This window comes from Lactuca virosa, chromosome 5, assembly GCF_052849685.1.
Source record: "Lactuca virosa cultivar CGN04683 chromosome 5, Lactuca_virosa_CGN04683_v6, whole genome shotgun sequence".
NCBI lineage: Eukaryota > Viridiplantae > Streptophyta > Magnoliopsida > Asterales > Asteraceae > Lactuca > Lactuca virosa.
Genome location: NC_136430.1, coordinates 458,703,700 through 458,723,832, shown reverse-complemented (window position 1 = coordinate 458,723,832; position 20,133 = coordinate 458,703,700). Strand labels below are relative to the sequence as shown.

The window sequence follows — 20,133 nt, the reverse complement described above, 5'->3', positions numbered from 1 at the left end:
GGTTTCTGATTTTAGTTCAGATAACCAACACATCATTGACCAAATTTTGTAGCTTTTGGTCTCCAGGTCCTTTCTTATTCTAATCTGCTACTACTATGAAGTCCATCTTCCCCGTAGGTTGTATCAGTCCTTTAAATTTGTATTCTATAAAATTTTGTGTTGCCTTTTTGCTTTTGACTAAACTTTTGATTGTTGCAGAGGTACCAATCCTGCCACGTATTGTTCTGTTTGGGGTTCAGTTTCATTTCTTATTCCAATATATAGACAACTAACCAAGATTTTACACATGAAATCAATCTTTTAATCACTATCTACATATTTTGGGCGGGATGGCTATATGCTGTAGTTATTAGCAACAAATATGGGAAAAGGTAGATCATTCAATCTCAACCATGCTTATTTTGTTCAGTGTGTCGTAACATTTTTGAGCATTGATAGATGATGCTAATAGAATTGTGCATCATAAACATATTGTATCCTTTTAGTGGCATATATACTTATTTGTTTCCACTGTTCTTTGAGTAGCATACACACCATATTTTGTGGTTGTACCATACAGGCCTGACTCACTTCACTGTGCACTGAGATAATTGTACAAACTTGTATACTTCTCCTATTTTCAGGTATGAATTTCAAGATTTTTTATACATCATTTAAGCCCTACTCGAGGAGTTGGAGCCCCCAACTCGTCGTGTAGGAACTGATCATGCCGCGTGGTTTATGGAACCTACTCGACGAGTTGGAGGACTCCAACTCGATGAGTTGAGGCTGTGCATGAAAACCTTAATTTTTAGGGTTTCTACCATATTTAAAGGACCTTAAGTCCCCTCACCGGCCTCCCTTATCACTTTACAGTCCAAAGAAACCCTAGTTCGAGCCTTATACCTTCTTGAGTGTGTGTGAGAGCTTTGGAGTGTGATTTTGGTATAGTTGTGAAGGAACTTGGAGCTTGAAGAGGTTGGAGCAAAGGGAGAAGCATTAGATCCGACATCTACTCTGTGTTAGCAACCATTTGGAGGTAACAAGTCTTTATCTTGGCTTTCCATTTCTTAGATATCCTCTTATGAAAGTATATGGTCATTTTTGGTGCAAAATGGAGTCATTCTCGGGTTTGAGCTTTTCATGAGGACATGGTCTCACATCTGAACTCCTCTAGGCCCCATGGACATAAAGTTGTCGACTTTATCTAGTCTCGACCCTTCCCCATGCCATAAACCTCTTCTTAAGCTTAGTTTTGGGTGTTTTAGCCTCTTGAGGCCTTGCATGCACTTAAAGTTGGCAACTTTACGTGGTAATTAGACCCTGGGGGGCTAGATCTATAGTTTGGAGCCTTGGTTTTGCTTAAAAGTGTCTGAATGAGAAAAGGGCTAAAGGAACTCGACGAGTTGCTTAGCCAACTCGACGAGTTGGATAATGGTTTTCCCGCTTTCTGGATTCTGAGTGAACTCGGCGAGTTGGTGAGATAACCCGACGAGTTGGTTAAGGTTTTTCCGATCTTCTGGGTCAACATGGACTCGACGAGTTGTTTGGCAACTCGGTGAGTTGACTCGAGTTTTCACGGTTTCTGAGTTCTAAAGGAACTCGACGAGTCAGTAAGCCGCACTCGACGAGTTGGGTCAACATGGACTGTTGACCTTGACCGTTGACTTTGACTTTGACCAAGGTGATGGGTTTCGAGCAATACATCATTCCTATGGTGTACATGCAAACCCTAATAGCTTTTGGATCTAGTTTGTCTAATGAACATCCAATTGAATGTCCAAAGCTATAAACCCTAGATCTATCATATAAGAACTGAAATAAGGGTTTAGTAATTACCTTTGATTGTTATATAGTAATAACAATCAATTCCTTGCTTTGATTTGCTTCAGAAAGCTTAGTGCCTTAAGTGTTGCACCTCTAATGGAGTCACAAACACCACTAAGCAATTGGATGAAGGAGAGAAGAGAGGGGATGAACCAAAAACGGCTAGAAACCCTAATCCAAGTGTTAGCCACGTTTTTGGTGCCCAAGGGTTCCTTATATACTTAGGCTATTAGGGTTATGCAACAAGGAAACCCTAATTTGACTGCTTAAGCCCTAAGCAGCCCATGGACCCCTTCTGGAACATGCCTGGAAGATTCCTAATGGGCTTCCCCATAAAATTCGTCCAACCTATTATTCCAAGGTGATCCATAGCCCAATTGCAATTATCCTATAATTACAATTCCAGTCCCCTAAGTTTAATTAATATCTTTTAGTCACAAAATTAATTCTTAATTAATTCTTGACTAATATTAATTAAACAATATGATTTCTCCTTTAATATATTATTCTTATAATATATTAATAAATCATAATTAAACCTTTCTCTCCTTAATTCATCCTACATATTGCTATGGTGAAGGCAACCCAAAAGGACCATGCTCATAATCGGGTCAAGTACATACCAAAATAGTTATGGACTTAGACACTAATCCAACAGTCTCCCACTTGGATAAGTCTAATAACTATTTTGCATAACTTCAGAACCTGATCAACAATCGTAGCTTTCAAAAGCCGCTGTCAACTCTGATCTTATCAGATACGCGTGTCCTTTAGATAAGGGATCATATATTCCTCCATTCTCAAGATATCGTATAGACACAAGACATGAATTTCGATCATTCTCTCTATACTGTTTCCCGACTTCCGATTTATGACGACTAACAACAGGCTACAATTGGACACATCAACTTAGTCCCGGCTTGGCCAAGCGCTTAGGGTGTCATCACTAAATCATCGAGGGGCCCACAGATATCGCTTTTATCCCACTTTGGGTAAAAGGAATGGATAAACTTCGACTCAAATGCTTGCTTGCACCTACTAATCGAATCACACACAACAATAAGTTTTATAACACCAAGTTACTTGTGCGTTTACTTATCATCAATGTGCAACCGACCAGCAAATAACAACTCACACGTCTCGGTTTCAAGAACATACAATGTTATCGTCTCACTAATCACCCGTGATAAATCCATGAAGTGATTCAAGTGAGCGTGGGTTTAATCCAATACTCTAATCTTATCAAAGCACTCATGAACTCTGCAACAAACTTATGCTATGTCTAAACACTTCAGACAATCTACAGACAGATTCATGACAATCTTCCTTCATGCCTACTTCCAACGTATGTCCGACTGTGGAGGTTCGAATAACCCAATTATTCTGGAAGTCAAAACATGCAAAATGAAACACAACAATAATACTTAATCCTATATGGCCCCAAACTTGTGAGAGTAAATAAAACACTTTCATTTAAACACCATATTGATTACTCATTATTCATTGTTTACTGTTTCGGATAATCAACTCATTACTTGAATTACAACAACAATTGTCCCATGCTCCAAGCATACACACTTTGTTTCCTATGGTCCATGCTTTGTGAAATAGATCAATTGAAAACTTTTCCAATGATGTTCATTTCACAATTCCTAATCCTCATCGTTAGTGTAAGAACATAAGGTTCTTGCCACTACTAGAATACGTTAGATTCTTACATTTTATGCAACGATCCTTTCGCAAAGTCATAGCACAAAAGTCACCAAGACTTGGCCAATTAAATTACAAGGTCTCTATCAGACATTGTTACAAAACAATTCTATAGATGTGATGTCTCTCACTCAAAGTACATTCCTTTGAACATCCTTTTTGCATAAAATTTTCTAATCTAGACATAAGTTCTTAATTTCCAACTCCCAATATGGAAACATTTCCATATTTGCCATACGACAACTCATTCTTAATAGAATCTTATCTATTCATAATAATGTCGATATGGTCCATCCAACACTATACTTCCAACTAATCACAAGCAACAAATCCTTGGCGAACCTTAGATCGTCCTTTGATAGTTGTTTAATTATTTTAGTCAAATCCAGTTCTAGTCCTTTTTCCCTCTTAATACCCTAGGCATTTGGAAAATTTTAGAATGGTCAAATATTATAGCATTTGCAATCGATCCTATACCCTAAGCGTATGTGACACGATGCATAATGTCTTACATAAAGATATGATACTTTATCAATCTTCTGCCATAATATTTTATGTGTCACGTTCTCACAATTCGAACTATGAAGAGGGATGTCGTAATCATAATCGAAATTTGAGAACATACTATGTATTCTTTGACTAAATTTATTAAAATTTCTCAATCTAAGCTTTAGATTTTGAAACGAAGTATAATATTCTCTCCCTTAATTATAGCAAAACAATTTTTTCAACCCTTGCGACTTTGCAAAGTATAACTCTTGTTTTCTATAATTAATATTGCTAACTTGCAATACTTACCATAATAATCATGCTCCCACTATCATGATGATTAATTTCTTACCAGCATAACACTTATGCTCCCACTAGCTTTGACATGTATTCAGAAAACAGCTGAACTTCCAAGGAACAATGCTTATTGAATTCCTTAAGTTCATATTTCTAATACTTGATGCTTTGATAAGCCTTTATCTAATCTTCTTAAACTCATACACCTTTGCCTTAGAAATCTCATATGTGTGTCTAGACAAATTCAAAACTTATGTTACTAAGTCCCAAATGTTCAGACTAATTGCCAAATCTCACAATTCGAACTATGAAAAGGGATGCCGTAATCATAATCGAATTTGAGAATACAATTTTTCACAATGGCTATCTTCTTAAAATCTCTCTTAGTGAAAGCATTTCCTCACAATCATTTTCATGAAGGAGGGAAACCTTATGTCACTTAGATTTTATGGTGTATGTGTTCCTATCCATGTGAATTTGCCAAAACGAAGGTTTGCAACAAATCCAAAAACATATGGACTGAACTTTCTCAATCTTGATTTCTTGTCTCATGGTAACACGAGTGCCCACCATGTCTTCCAAGTAGTTTAACAACTTACCCTTACATATCAATGTACCTTCCATTGATTAAGGTGCTTGCCTTTATGCATACAAATGAGAACTCATAGAACTCAGATGCATAATTAACTTAACTGGAATGGCGCAGAAAACAAAATTATGTCATCCACGATAGGTTACAAACCTCAAGTCGTGCGCTAGTGATGATCAATTAGGTTTATTCTTGATTAATTCTTGAAACTTTTCAAGACCATTAAGACTCCCACTGACTCCTTGACATATAAGGTTCTCTTGTCAAGAAACATTTCTTGAAAAACAGATATTCAAGAGTTAGTGTAGCTTCTTATCAAGCTTAACACTTCACACAATTGGCCTTAGTTGGTCTTTGACTTATCCAAGACATCACAACTTGCCAATTTCAAATGTGCAAGGATATGAAAACTTTTCCAAATTCCACATTTGATGAGTGTCATAAACCTTCTTAAGACTTGTCACTCAAGTCACAATCTTAAAGTATGACTCTAAGACTTGATTTTGGAATGAAGTATGATTGACTTCTTGATTTAACCATTTTCACAATTCTCAATTCCTCTTCTCAGACATACAAATGTACTAAGACTCACTTAGAGTATCAATTGAGATATGGTTCTTAATCATTAAGACTTATCATAAAACACAATAAAAGGTACTCTCCCTTCTTCTTAGAATAGAGAAACTTTTATCTTTCTGCCTACTTGATTCTTCTTATTCGTTCTGCTATTCATTGAAACTCTTTCAATCAACTTAGAATTACACTTAATCTTATAAGTGTAATCATATTTACTAAACTTTTGTAAACCATGACGAACATCTTTATCAATCTTGTGGTGGACTTGATCAACGCACAACCTAGTGTACTCGATCTCCTAGTCCTTCTCTTGACACTTTGTCAAAGATTTAGTCTAATTTCCAAATATGAAGTTTCTCATTCATCACGCAACCAAGTTGTATGATTCCAAGTTTCTGTCCAATTGAAACTTGGGCGATGAGAATCTTCCCTTATTTGGCAAATTCTCGACATTTCCACAAATAACATAATTAAGAATCAAATCCATTATTGCTAATAATAGAAACAATTAAACATCAATTTTTCATTCACACCATTGCAAGGATAAATAAATAAGACAAAATCAAAATTTATTTTATTGCGGAAAAATTTGTCCTTACAATGCAATTCAACTGAAAAACTATGCTATTACATATTTCTAATCAATCTATCCTAACTCTAGAGCAGCAGCTCAAAAATCTGATCTTCGAATCCATGCGATCGAAATCCATTTCTTCATGATCAGATTCAGCACGCTTCTTCCTTAAGCTTCCTCTCTTTTCTTCGATCCTGCAAAACATCAAAATGTAATCTTATCACATCATGTATCAAGAATCAAAAAATAGGAACTTACAGAGTTAGATAATGGATTTTACCTAAAGTAGAGCCATATTCCTCGACTCTCCCATCTCTTAGATCTCTCAGGTAGTTTGGGCAGCTTCGTCTCCAATGCCCCTTCTCTAGGCAATAAAAGCAAATGGACTCCTTTGGCACATCACATGGGACAATCTTATGCTTAGTCCTTTCTGGACTTCCAATGTTGCCAGTGTCCATTGAAGTTTGGGAGTTTGATTCACCAGACAAATTTGCTTGACTAGCACGCCAAATAATTGCTGATTCAGCAGCTATAAGCAAATAGGTGAGATCAATGAGGGTCACGTCGTGTTCCATCATATAGTACTTTCTTACGAACTCACTATATGATTCAGGAAGTGACTGAAGAACCCAGTCAACAGCCAACTCACCTGAAATCTCGACACCCAACATCCTTAACCTGTCAATGTGTGACTTTATCTCCAAGACGTGTGCACACACAGGTTTCCAATCTTCGTGTTTACTTGCCAATAGGGCTTGAGTGAGCTTAAACTTTTCAAGCCTTTGAACTTGTGGGTTAGGGAGAATAATTGGAGGAGGTGGAGGAAGTGAAGCATGACTCTCATTTCCTTGATCGTATCGTGGAACGTCATCTTCATTTGGAAAGCTTGTTCCAAAGGACTTGGGAAGACCATTGTAAGATTTAGACATCTACAAAACGGGAGAAATTCAAGTCAAGTTGATTAGAATCCTTGATGTAACACCCAAACGAAACATCAAGGCTAGGATCCAACACAATACTCTACAACCTAGAAGAGGGATACCGTAATCTAGTTGCAGAATATTTGAAGGTAGGTAAATGACGATTTACCAATTTCCACCATGAAAAACGAAAAAAAATTTAAGTTTTAAATGAATTGAAACTCCTAGATCTTTTGAGATTCATTGAACTTTTCAATGGCGTGTTTAATCTCAATTATGCCCTTCAGGTTTGTGACTGGGATGCCGAGGATCACAAACAATGTGTGAATAACCGTGCGAATCACGTGGTGCACCCAATGCTACTATCACCTAATCAATGTGACGGTTAGCCACACACGCTCCATTGATCTACGATAAACACCGAGCCACCCTTCGCCACCAATGTCAATCCCAAATTAGTGTGCCGGTTAACCACACACGCTTCACTAACGTTTGACAAGGGTATGAAGTGTAATTCCATGGATTAGCATATAATTTCACATTTTGCCTAAAGTAACTAGAATTTTGGGAATTTGTAAAATCATGTAGTTACTTTGTACTTCATTATACTTATAATGGAAGGTGTCGTCCTATCCTACCTGTTCGGCTAACGACCCTCCACTAGTCAAGAGTGCGGTGGGTAAGAGTGGATACCCATTCAATCGCCATTTTATAGGCAATTTCCTTAAACACCCCTTATAGACCAGCTTCGTGAATGAGGCTGGTCTATAAGTGGTGTTGAAGTTTTAAATGAATTGAAACTCCTAGATCTTTTGAGATTCATTGAACTTTTCAATGGCGTGTTTAATCTCGATTATGCCCTTCAGGTTTGCGACTGGGATGCCGAGGATCACAAACAAGGTGTGAATAACCGTGCGAATCACGTGGTGCACCCAATGCTACTATCACCTAATCAATGTGACGGTTAGCCACACACGCTCCATTGATCTACGATAAACACCGAGCCACCCTTCGCCACCAATGTCAATCCCAAATTAGTGTGCCGGTTAACCACACACGCTTCACTAACGTTTGACAAGGGTATGAAGTGTAATTCCATGGATTAGCATATAATTTCACATTTTGCCTAAAGTAACTAGAATTTTGGGAATTTGTAAAATCATGTAGTTACTTTGTACTTCATTATACTTATAATGGAAGGTGTCGTCCTATCCTACCCGTTCGGCTAACGACCCTCCACTAGTCAAGAGTGCGGTGGGTAAGAGTGGATACCCATTCAATCGCCATTTTATAGGCAATTTCCTTAAACACCCCTTATAGACCAGCTTCGTGAATGAGGCCTACTAACGGTAAGGCTGACTGTTTACTCATACATATATAATATTAGACTTTTAATGTCATATATACATAGTGTAGGGTGTATTTTAAACTTTTAAAATACTAGGTGGTCTAATTTAATTAATTATACTTTTAATTTAATTAAATGTAAACCAAAAACTTTATGGATTTATTAACTCTCTTTTAATTATAATTAATTAACAAAACCATAAGGGTGTAATTTGAACTTTTTCAAAATACGAGGGTTTTAGAATTTAACATTTCAAAATTAAACTTTTAATCAACTTTTAAATTCCAAAACTTGAGGGCAAGTTTTGAAACTTTTCAAAACATTTAGAATTTAAATATTTCAAAATTAACTTTTAATCAAAAATTTAAATTCCAAAACTTGAGGGCAAGTTTTGAAACTTTTCAAAACATTTGGGTTTAACTATTCAAATTTCAAAAACAAAACTTTTAAGTTCAAATTTAAACTATAAAACCTAAAGGGGAAAATTGAAACTCTTTCACAAGATAATTCAAATCTAAATTACAAATAATCAATCTTTATCTAATAAAACAAAAGATTATCTAAATTTTGACAATTATCTTCTATTTTGGCCAGTATAATCACCATATATACATAAAATTTGAATTTTATTGATAAAAACTGTTTTGGTAATTATCCCACAGCAAAATAGGCAAGAAAATCGCAAAAACAGGCTGCCAGATCCATGGACTCGCCGAGTCAGGGACTGGACTCGCCGAGTTCATCCACTGACTCACCGAGTTAGTAAGGCAGAGGGCAAAAAAACTTCGTTTTTCATGCAAAAATTGATCAATCAAGCATCAAATTCACTAACAAACAGCCCTAGGCTCTGATACCACTGATGGTTTCGAGCAATACATCATTCCTATGGTGTACATGCAAACCCTAATAGCTTTTGGATCTAGTTTATCTAATGAACATGCAATTGAATGTCCAAAGCTATAAACCCTAGATCTATCATATAAGAACTGAAATAAGGGTTTAGTAATTACCTTTGATTGTTATATAGTAATAACAATCAATTCCTTGCTTTGATTTGCTTCAGAAAGCTTAGTGCCTCAAGTGTTGCACCTCTAATGGAGTCACAAACACCACTAAGCAATTAGATGAAGGAGAGAAGAGAGGGGAGACACCAAAAACGGCTGGAAACCCTAATCCAAGTGTTAGCCACATTTTTGGTGCCCAAGGGTTCCTTATATACTTAGGCTATTAGGGTTATCCAACAAGGAAACCCTAATTTGACTGCTTAAGCCCTAAGCAGCCATGGACCCCTTCTGGAACATGCCTTGGACGATTCCTAATGGGCTTCCCCATAGAATTCGTCCAACCTATTATTCCAAGGTGATCCATAGCCAATTGCAATTATCCTATAATTACAATTCCAGTCCCCTAAGGTTAATTAATCTCTTTTAGTCACAAAATTAATTCTTAATTAATTCTTGACTAATATTAATTAAACAATATGATTTCTCCTTTAATATATTATTCTTATAATATATTAATAAATCATAATTAAACCTTTCTCTCCTTAATTCATCCTACATATTGCTATGGTGAAGGCAACCCAAAAGGACCATGCTCATAATCGGGTCAAGTACATACCAAAATAGTTATGGACTTAGACACTAATCCAACACAAGGTTGACCAAGTTTGACTTCTGGGGGGTATGTTGGTAATTTGGGATTTTGGATGAATTAGTCATATGGTGGTTACAGGCGGTTGAGTTCGGAGTTGTGATTGGGAGTTGGATATTATCACTACAACACTACTTGTGAGGTGAGTTCTCCTCACTATACTCAAGGGTCGAAGGCACCACGGTCGGCCCCTTGGATTGTTATCCTGCTTTATTATTAGTGAGATATGTTAGATCAGTATCATGGTAGATAGGATGTTTCTATGTGGTTATGATCGGTTAGATCGGTATCCTGGTAGATAGGATGTTGCTATGCTTAGTGATCTGTAGATCGGTTTCACTGTCTGTAGACTGTTTTGTGATTATATGATATATGTACACATGATTGATTAGTGGTTGAGGCTTTTCTGCTTTGTGCGAGAGCCAACATACCGGGGTATTCCAACCCGATGGTTGTGGGCCGAGAGTATTCCATCCCGAGGATGATTGGACTCATAGTACGTGGGCATTCCAACCCGATGGTTGTGGGCCGAGGGTATACCATCCCGAGGATGATTGGACCCATAGTATGTTGGCATTCCAACCCGATGGTTGATTGGGCCCATAGTATGTTGTTATTATATGTGTGTTATTTGTTGTACGGGTATTTTGGGGAAACTCATTAAGCTTCGGTCTTACAGTTTTGGATTTTGTTTCAGGTACTTCGGATGACCGCGAAAAGGCGAAGGCTTGATCGTGCACCTCCTCACATTTTATGATTTTGATTTCTGGGATACTCTGATATGAAATTATTTTGAAAACATTTTGTAATAAGTAATGGTTTTTGAATGTTTGAAAAATTTTTAAATTTTTGTGAATTTTATGGATGTTACATAAAGAAGACAACACTAAATACTGCTGGACTAGAAACATTTTGATAATATATTGAATTCAATACCAATATTTTCTTCGTATTAAAAATCGCCAAACGCTATGTTAATTTTAGGATTCAATAATTACCTATAAGAAACATTTAATTTTCATTAAGCATTTTTACTCGTATATTATTTAATTTAAACAAAGCGGTTTTTTTTCTTATCGTTGTCAAACGTAATGAAAAAAAATGTTCTTTTCAAATAGTTAATAGTTCAAGTCTTGTAATAGATAAAACTAGGAGATATGCCCGTGCTTGGCTATAGAACGAAGTTTTTTTTTGTACTGTTTATTGCCGGTATGAGTCTATGCAAGAGATTCTATGTTGGCAAAGAACAAAGAGTAGGACCAGTCTGAAAATAAATTTATATTTCATTACTTAAATCCGATATACACACCAAAAAAATTCTAGATAATTATACTAAACTGCTGCAAAGTAGATGGTCTAAAAAATGTATATAATTGGGACAATGAATAGCAATGTAATTTCATTGATTTGTTTACTATATAGCATCCTACTTTAACCCTTTTAAAGTACAATATTATAATAGGAAGAAAAGAAAGTATGATTTAGACATGACACCAAAAGTTATAGAGGGATACTTTCTCTTTGCGGCGGGCAATAGTTGTCCATGTAAATGTGAGCGTGATATTGTCATATTTATACATATATTCATGCATTATTTTAATACATTTGAGCTATATTTTTGTAAAATGCAAAGATTTTGGTACTTATAATGATTAAATTGTATGTTGCAGCCAAAAATGATATTTTTGAGAAAAATGAGCTGAAATCGTAGAAAGTTGGATGTTTGGAGGACTGAAGCTGCATTGGAGAAGAAGAAAGAAGAAGTCGTGCAAATTGCATGCCACGATGTGGCATTCGCAAGGCCACGACGTGGCCATCTTTCTAGATACAGAAGCTTCCCGAGACTGGGGCGTACATGTTTTATATGAGGGCCACAACGTGGAGGCTTAATTCCCACGACGTGGCAACCAACTTTTGGCAACTATATATATATATATATATATCAAACTTTAGGTTGAATTCCAGGATTGAACTTGGGAATTAAGTTAAGAGCTGTGACTAAAACCCCTGGAGAACCCTTGAAAGTTTATAATTCATTTTGATGTTCAAGCATTGAAGAGAATTAGAAGGAGAACAACATTTAATCATTCGGTTTTCTAGTTTTAACCATGTCTGGTTTAATTAGCTTTTATTTTATGTTTGTTTCTGTTTTAGTTATAGGCTAATCACCCTATACTTCTGTTCGGTGAAGATGAACCTGTATCCTACGTGTTGATTTTGGATTCAGGGAAATGATCATAATCCTAACATGTTGAAGTTCTAACTTATATTGCTTTTTATACAAGTTTTGTGTAATAGATGATCATTCTTATTGGATGAATTTTTTAGCTAGTTGTTTATGACCATTAAATAATTAGATCTGGTGATTGAACAAATCCTAGAGTTAGGTAAATAAAAGTTAGCTATGTTGATTGTGTTAGAGAGCATATTTTATCAATAATTTGTGCTTGAGTTTCCTGTCTTAATCTAGGATAGGTAATTCATAGATTTATCATTCACAGTCCAACTCATGCTTATATCAATTTTGTGTCTAACTTGTGCTTGATCATTGCATGGTAATTCATAAATTGGTAAATCTAGGTATCAGATCATGATAACTAGTAATTTAGTGAATTGGTAATCAATATAATTTATCCACTAGAAATCAACCATAGGAGAGGGGGAATTCTTAACTAAACGGAAGTACTCTTTAAACTTGAATCAGTAAAAAACTCCCATTTTAGTTATTGTGTTTAGATTAATTTTTAGTAGTTATTCTATTAGCTAAATATCCTTCCATGTGTTCAATACTCAACTTACTTTACTATATTATAAACTGACTAGGTACACTGCCTATAAGTGCATTAGTTGTAAAAGTTTAGTTAGGTTATAAATTTAAAACTGGTAGGTAATATTGTGCACATCAATTTTTTGGCGCCGTTGCCGGGGAACAACTTATTTTGGTTTTAATTTAATTACTCTTAGTTAATCGATCCTTTTGTGGAGTAAAAACTGCAAAAAGTTACCCTTCTGCATTGTTTTTTTTTTCTGTGTAACCAGCTCCCACGACGTGGCAACTTAATTTCCATGGCGTGGGCACTGTTCGTTTTCAATTTTTTGTTATTCTGTTTTAGTTCGTTTTTACGTTTATCCTTTGTTTGTTTCAGTGATATATGACCAGGCGATCCAATTTTCCTATTGTGCCACTACTTGAAGATCCAGAATCCGCATTCCATAAGAAGAAAGATAAAAACGTCGATGAATCAAGTAGCACTTTTCAATCGGATGTACGAAAGCTTTGATAAGACCCTCAACAAGAAAGGAACCAGATACGAGCCAGGAACAGAAATCGATTATGAAGATGAAGTCAAAAGTAAGGTAGAAGAAATGGTGGACATCACAACAATGACCATGGAGGAGTACAAAAAGAGGATGTGTAATGACAACGGTCCCGGTTTTGTTCCACCCGCATTTCCCGCTACATAAAACTTTGAGCTAATGGGACATATCCTCTCAATGCTTAAAGACATTCCATTTTCTGGGAAAGACTATGAAGATGCCTTTAAACACATTGATCAAGTTTTGGACATTGCAAACTATTTTAATGTTCCAAATGTTTCAAGAGATGTGGTTTTACTGAGGATGATTCCAATGACACTTACAGGAGATGCCAGAATTTGGTTGAAGTCACTTGCACCTGGAACGATTAGAACTTGGACCAACCTTCGTGAAGAATTCATTGAACAATTCAACCCTCCCTCGAAGATAGCCAAACTCAAAAAGAAGATTGCTAATTTTTAACAAAATGATGGCGAATCCTTATATGAAGCTTGAGAGAGATATAAGGTATTGCTTAGAAATTGTCCTCAACATGACCTCAATGTTCAACAAGAACTGTCGATATTCTATGATGAGATAAATGTAACCACGAGGCAACTCCTTGATTCTCAAGGACCCATGATGAAGAAGGAGCTGACAACAATAAAGGCATTAATTGAAGAGTTTGCAAAGCATTCACGCGAATACCACAACCCTCGTGAAGACATTACAATAAGCAAGATAGGTGGAGATAGAGGAAACGAGAATTTGGCAGCAGTAATGGCGAAGCTAGATAATATGGACATAATAATCACTAAGATGGGTCAATCCATTCATGCCATACAAGTGGGATGTGAAAATTGTAGTGGACCACACTTGACAAAAGATTGCAACTTGGATGAGAATGGGAACCGAAAAGTGCAAGTATGCTACTCTACTGTTGACCAATTTGATGAAGATTGGAGGAAGCTTAAGAAGGAATCATTTCCATAAGATCAATACAAGAAGGCTAAGGAATAAAAGTTTAGGAAAATGGGTCGTGGCTTTTATCAAAAAGAACAACCACCAACCGAGAACAATTCTGAGTTCGAGTTAATGCATGCCTGCTTTGTAACTGTTTCTGTGAAAAGAATGATGCAACTGATGCTACAATAAGAAACCAACAGGACACAATATCAAACATCGAGACTCAATAGGGTCAATTGACCAAACACGTAAATGAGCGGTTACCACCTATGTTGCGACGTCGTTCCCGTATCGAGACTCTGAGCGACTAAGGAATCTCTACACGGAACCTGTAGCCACAATTAAGCAAGACGTAAAACGTTCTCCTGGTGGGGATCCCTGGAGGATGCTCTGACGCTTTAGTCAGCAAATTGAGTAAATCTTTGGAGATATCTCAGTGAGAGAGTTAAAAGAGATTGTACCTCCTTCAGGTGCTCCTAGCGTTTCTTATATAGTTAGGGCATTAGGCGGAGGGGACCATTGCAACGGTATTTGGCGTGCTGAGCTGCTGTTGTTCCATTTGTCAACCTTCGACTCCTACTCTGTCTTGATTGGTGCAGAGAAAATTAATTGTAGTGGCCCGTGCACAACCATACTGACGTCTCCTTTTGTATGCTAGCCCATAGCCTTGCGTGGAGATTAAGAAGTCCTTCCCTGTATTCCGCTGTCTGCTGGGCATAGTTGATCGTCCCATTTGTGTGGTTAGGTTATAGCCTCGAAGTTGGTTTCTACTGGCTCCCAGACCTAGCTGGTCAGCACCATTTAGATGTTTCTTCTTTGATCAGTTCGAGCTAGTGGCCTCTTTGCTTTGACGAGTTACCATTGTGTTTAGTCACGTCACGACGAGCCACTATGGGATACGTCATCAAGCCCTCTATTCTAGTAGTGATGAGGCAGTGTAGCAAGTCATCATGTGCTAGACTCATAGACACATGTGTCATTTTCTTATCCGTCAAGCAGTTATTACCCCTGCAAACATGCCCGCTTTTTCTGGGCGTTTGATTTGCCATGATCTCTATCCATAAACACCCACCTTCCCCTTTATACACCTTCTTCTTTCCATCTCAGTTTTCCTTTTACTCCATTCTTCATTTTTCAAAAAAATGGCTCTCCGTGTTAGCATGTTTTCTTCCCATGGTGTTATCCCGACTTCTGTGTATGCTGAGACTCTCCGGGAGAAGTACGGCTTTCAGTCGGAGGATAGGGTACTTGTCCCCTTGGATGAAGCCTCTTTTCTGTAACCTCCTCCGGGAAAGGTCAGTGTCTATGTTAGGACCTTTGATGCCTTCTATCGACTTCCGACTACCGATTTTATCGATGAGGTGCTTTGCAAAAACCGGTTCAATGTTTACGACCTTACTCCTAATGATGTAAACAAGGTCGTTGCTTCCGAGATGCTATATAGATCTTAAGGTTTTCTTCCAAGTCTCCTGGTGTTCAAGAAGTTTTTTTGTTTTTCTACTGCTGGTGACAAGTTTACTTTTTATACCCGGAAGAATGCTCACGTCCTCGTTCCTAATGGGAAAAGAAGACCAAAGAACTGGAAAAATCGTTGGTTCTGGGTGGACAGTTCTCGATTTGAAGGACCCTACATTGGGACTGAAGCGAATTATGATAGCGTACCCAAACTGCTTGGTCGAGATGAAGAAACTGTTCGTCTTCTGGAAAGTTTTACCATTGTTCTCGAGGAGTTCCCTGAATGCATTCTTGCTGGTGCGGGGACAAGTACCGAGTGGCGGCGCCGTTAAGAGATGCCTGATTTTTTTTATCATCAATGGAGATAGGATTTCTCATTTTTTGACTTTCCTGTTTTGTTTTTGTTCCTATTCCTATCTTCCACCCCTTTTTTTTTAAAAAAAAAAAAGATAAAAAGGGAATGATTATCTTTCAGAGGAGAAACAAGTGTTTTCTTTTTCTGATGTGCTTGGGCGGAAATTCCAAGGGGATTTGCAGTTTCGACCAATTGCTCTTCATGAAAACCTCCCCCCTCCCGGCCAGAAATTTGCTTTGGGATTCACTACTTCTGTTGTTTCGGTACCTTCGCACTCGACCCCAGCTGGCATGACGCCTGGCAACCTGTGTGGCGTGCCCCTAGTCGTGCTTCCTCCTCCCACCTCCTCTAAGGTTTCGGTGCATGTGGAAGATAACAAAGAGGGGATTTTGGCAGGTGAAACGTCCCGCATGACGAGAAAAATGGGACTTTTGAGCCTTGCGACTCTTTCTGATGTGGCCAAAGGGAAAACCGTTGCCGACTGCTGTCATCGACGCAAGCTTGCCACCAAATTTATTGCCAATTTTATACCTTCTAGTGAAGAGGTAATAAGTATCCTTGATGACGATACACACCAATCCAAGGGGATACCAAGGGCATCTAAGCAGCCCGTCCTAAACAAGGTACCTACCGGGGTTGGCCCAACGGAGCCACCACTGGTCCAAAAGGGTAAGTCTCCTACTGCTTCGGAGACATCTGACTATGATAATCTCATTGCCAGCTTCCAAGGCAAAAATATTTCTTCCAACAATCTCTTCATTCCTAAATGGAATCTTACTAATGAGTCTCATCTCTCCCAACAAGAAGTTGCTGCCACGCTTTCCCTAAGGGAACCGTTTTCGAGATGGAAACTTTTACTGACGACCAAAAAATTGATTTTATGGAATTTTCTTATGCCAAAAGCACCTTTTTCTTTACTGCGGGGGTTCGCCGTATTCTTCATCTCAAAAGTGTGGTTGTTAAGCTTCGCGCGAATGGGAGGGGTTTCCAACAACACATTGCTTCTCTGGAATCCTCAGTGGAGTCCTCTCGTCGCCAATTGGAGCTGTTGGCTGGCGATAAAATGACCCTTGAGGAGCACTATGCTCAAGTGGATGCAAAAATTGTTGACACCCTCCAACAGAATGAGGCCTTGAGCATTCAGGTGGAAAGTCTGAAGAGGGAGCTGTTAGATAAGGAAAAATTACTGCTTGACCGTGAGGCAGAGCTGTCCTGTCTCGGGAATGATTTGGACTGGCTTGTCGAGGATGGAATTGTATGTTGGAAATATTTGATGTGATTGGCACTTGAAATAAGTTGAGTATTGAATTACATTTTCTAACAAACATTATCAGAACATTTCAGGTTGGAAAGATCCTGAACAGTTTAAAAAGTGATTGAAGAATCAAATGTTGGAGCACTTGATGTACACATGGAACACTTGAAGTTGAACATGGAGCACTTTCTTTTGACATGGAGCACTTGAAGCTTACATGGAGCACATGCTGAAAGCATGGAGCACTTGTTGTATACATAGAGCACTTGCTGAACATGGAGCACTTGCAGTTTACATGGAGCACCTGCTGAAAACAAGTTGGATCATCATGATATTAGATGTCACATCTAGATCATATGTGGAGCATCAAGGCGTTGATGGATCAACATGAACGTTGATGGCTTATCAGAAACATTGTTGACTCTTCCAAAACTTTTTGGCTTAGCAAGACATTGATGCATCAACATGAATACTTGGTGGCTCATCTCAAGTCAATGGATCAACATGATCACATTGATGGCTCAACAAGGTTGCACATGGATCATCATGTACAATGGAGGCACACCCAAATGCTCAAAAGCACATGAATTTCATCCATGGTCCATCATGAACACTTAGTTGTACATCTTCAAGTTCAAGACACATTTCAATATTCAAGAAACAACTCAACTTGATCAATGACACTTCTGTAAGTTGATGACATATTAGAAAACAATGGAGCAACATGATGCTCATGTTGCTCATCACATTTTCAACGTTGATCAAGAAGGGTCAAGAATTATGAAGACTCATAACTTGGATGGAACCCTAACGGAATTGGAATATTCCATCAATTCTCCATTAAGTAGGGAAAAGGTGTCAACTGATGACTAAGTCATGATGACGTGTCAGCACCTGATTGATCAAGCCATGTCATGGGCTTTTCCAAAGCCTATAAATAGGCCCCTTGGGCTCCATTATAAAGTTGCACAATTCTGATCATTCTGCACAATTGCTACTTAGACTAGTTTTCAGAGAGCCGCTCGAGTGTTTTAGTTTGTTTACCATTCAAACACTTGTAACTGAATTCTAATGAATATGAGACACTTTTGAATCATTGATCTTGAACATATAAAAAAAGTGTTTATCATTAACTTGGTGATTCACAACTCTTTATTTTTCCGCATTACTTGCCACTTGACGATTCTGTAACTCTGTTTCAGTATTTTCAACTCTTGGACTCTTCAAGTCTAAGGTTTACTGATTTTTTCTCATTTCTTCAGTTGGTATTAGAGCAAATGAATTTTTATCATTTCTTCATTGTAAAGATTGTTGACAAAGTTATTAAGCTTCCAGATTTTTTGTAGGGTGTGGGACGTATCAAGAACATGTGCTTCGCTGCTGGTGAGGAGTCTGACGGAGTGGCGCTGAGTAAGGAAGTGGTTGTCGGGGCATTCGATCCTAATGCTGCTAGTTCCACCTCAAGCCACTCGGGGGAGATGGTTGATGAAATTAAATCGTTCATCTCTTATGATTATGCCTCCATGATGAAGTTGGGCTCCCTTGATATTGATGGCCTTTGCCAGTTGTGTGCGGATGACGATCATGGAGGAGTAGGTCCTAACAACGATGCCAAGATCACAAGGTTAGATGGAGGAGTCGGTAAATGAATGAACTTTCTTGTTTTAGGGACTTATCCCTACAGTACTGTTAGATTAGGTGTATAAGCCCATAACTATAATTGGTATGTACTTGACCCGATAGTAGCATGGTCCTTTTGGGTTGCCTTCACCGGAGCAATTTGATAGGATGGATATTTGAGAAAGAGATTATTTATGATTTATTAATATATTATATGAATAATATATTAATTGAGAAATCATATTATTTAATTGGTATTGATCAAGAATTAATTTAGAATTAATTTAGTGATCAAAAGAGACTGATTAAAGTTAAGGGGACTGATTAGATAAATCAGTAATACTTATAGTTTAGGCTAATGATCCATGTTGATTAGGGATGGACTAAACATATATGAGAGTCCATGAAGGTTTAGTCCAAAGGGCCTATGAAATGTGAAGAGTCATGGTGAATTAGGGTTTACATGTAAGAAACCCTAGGAATTCCACATTATAAATGTAACCCCTAACATCCCTAAAATTGGCCATAAGAATTCCAAGGTGAAACCCTAGCTGATTTTGTGCTTCCTAACCTCTCTCTCATAAGCCTCCTTTGATTTTGGTGTTTGTAACTTATTAGAGGTATCACATTTGAGGTACTAAGCTCTTGAAAGGCCAATGACTACAAGCTACAACAAAAAGGTATTCATCTAACTAGTTTTTAGATTGTATATCTCCAATTGCATGCTAGCTAGGGTATATGCTTTGGATAAAATGAAATTTCATGTATAACTTGAGAAAACTTCGATCCAAAGCATTTAGGGTTGTATGTGCACCATAGGATTGTTATAGTGCTCAAAACCCTTCACTGGTATCAGAGCCTAGGGTGTTTTCTGTTATATTGATGCAATTGTATTGTTTTCAAAGCTGAAAAAATTTCATTTTTTGCCTTTGACTGCTGGACTCGACGAGTCCCATGAAGGAACTCGACGAGTTGGTCCAACTCGACGAGTCCATGCCATGAACTCAACGAGTTGGATCATCTGTTTGCAGATTTTCGAGTTTTTTGGCCAGTTTTGGATTAGGATCATTACCACAAACTGTTTTGATTGTTAAAATTCGATTTTTCTGATAAGGTAATGATTATCCTCATCCAATTGAATGATGACTGTCAAATTTTAAGATAATTACTTGATTTTGTGAAAAAACTAATTATTTGTAGAATTGACTTGAATCATCTTGCTA

General features: G+C 37.6%; 1 non-coding gene across 1 annotated transcript; it reads right to left on the bottom strand.

The window, feature by feature from the left end:
- Positions 1-13,712: 13,712 nt before the first annotated feature.
- Positions 13,713-13,819, bottom strand: LOC145118266 (small nucleolar RNA R71). The gene has a single exon (XR_013713225.1). It is a non-coding gene; the product is annotated as a small nucleolar RNA R71 (small nucleolar RNA).
- Positions 13,820-20,133: the final 6,314 nt, after the last annotated feature.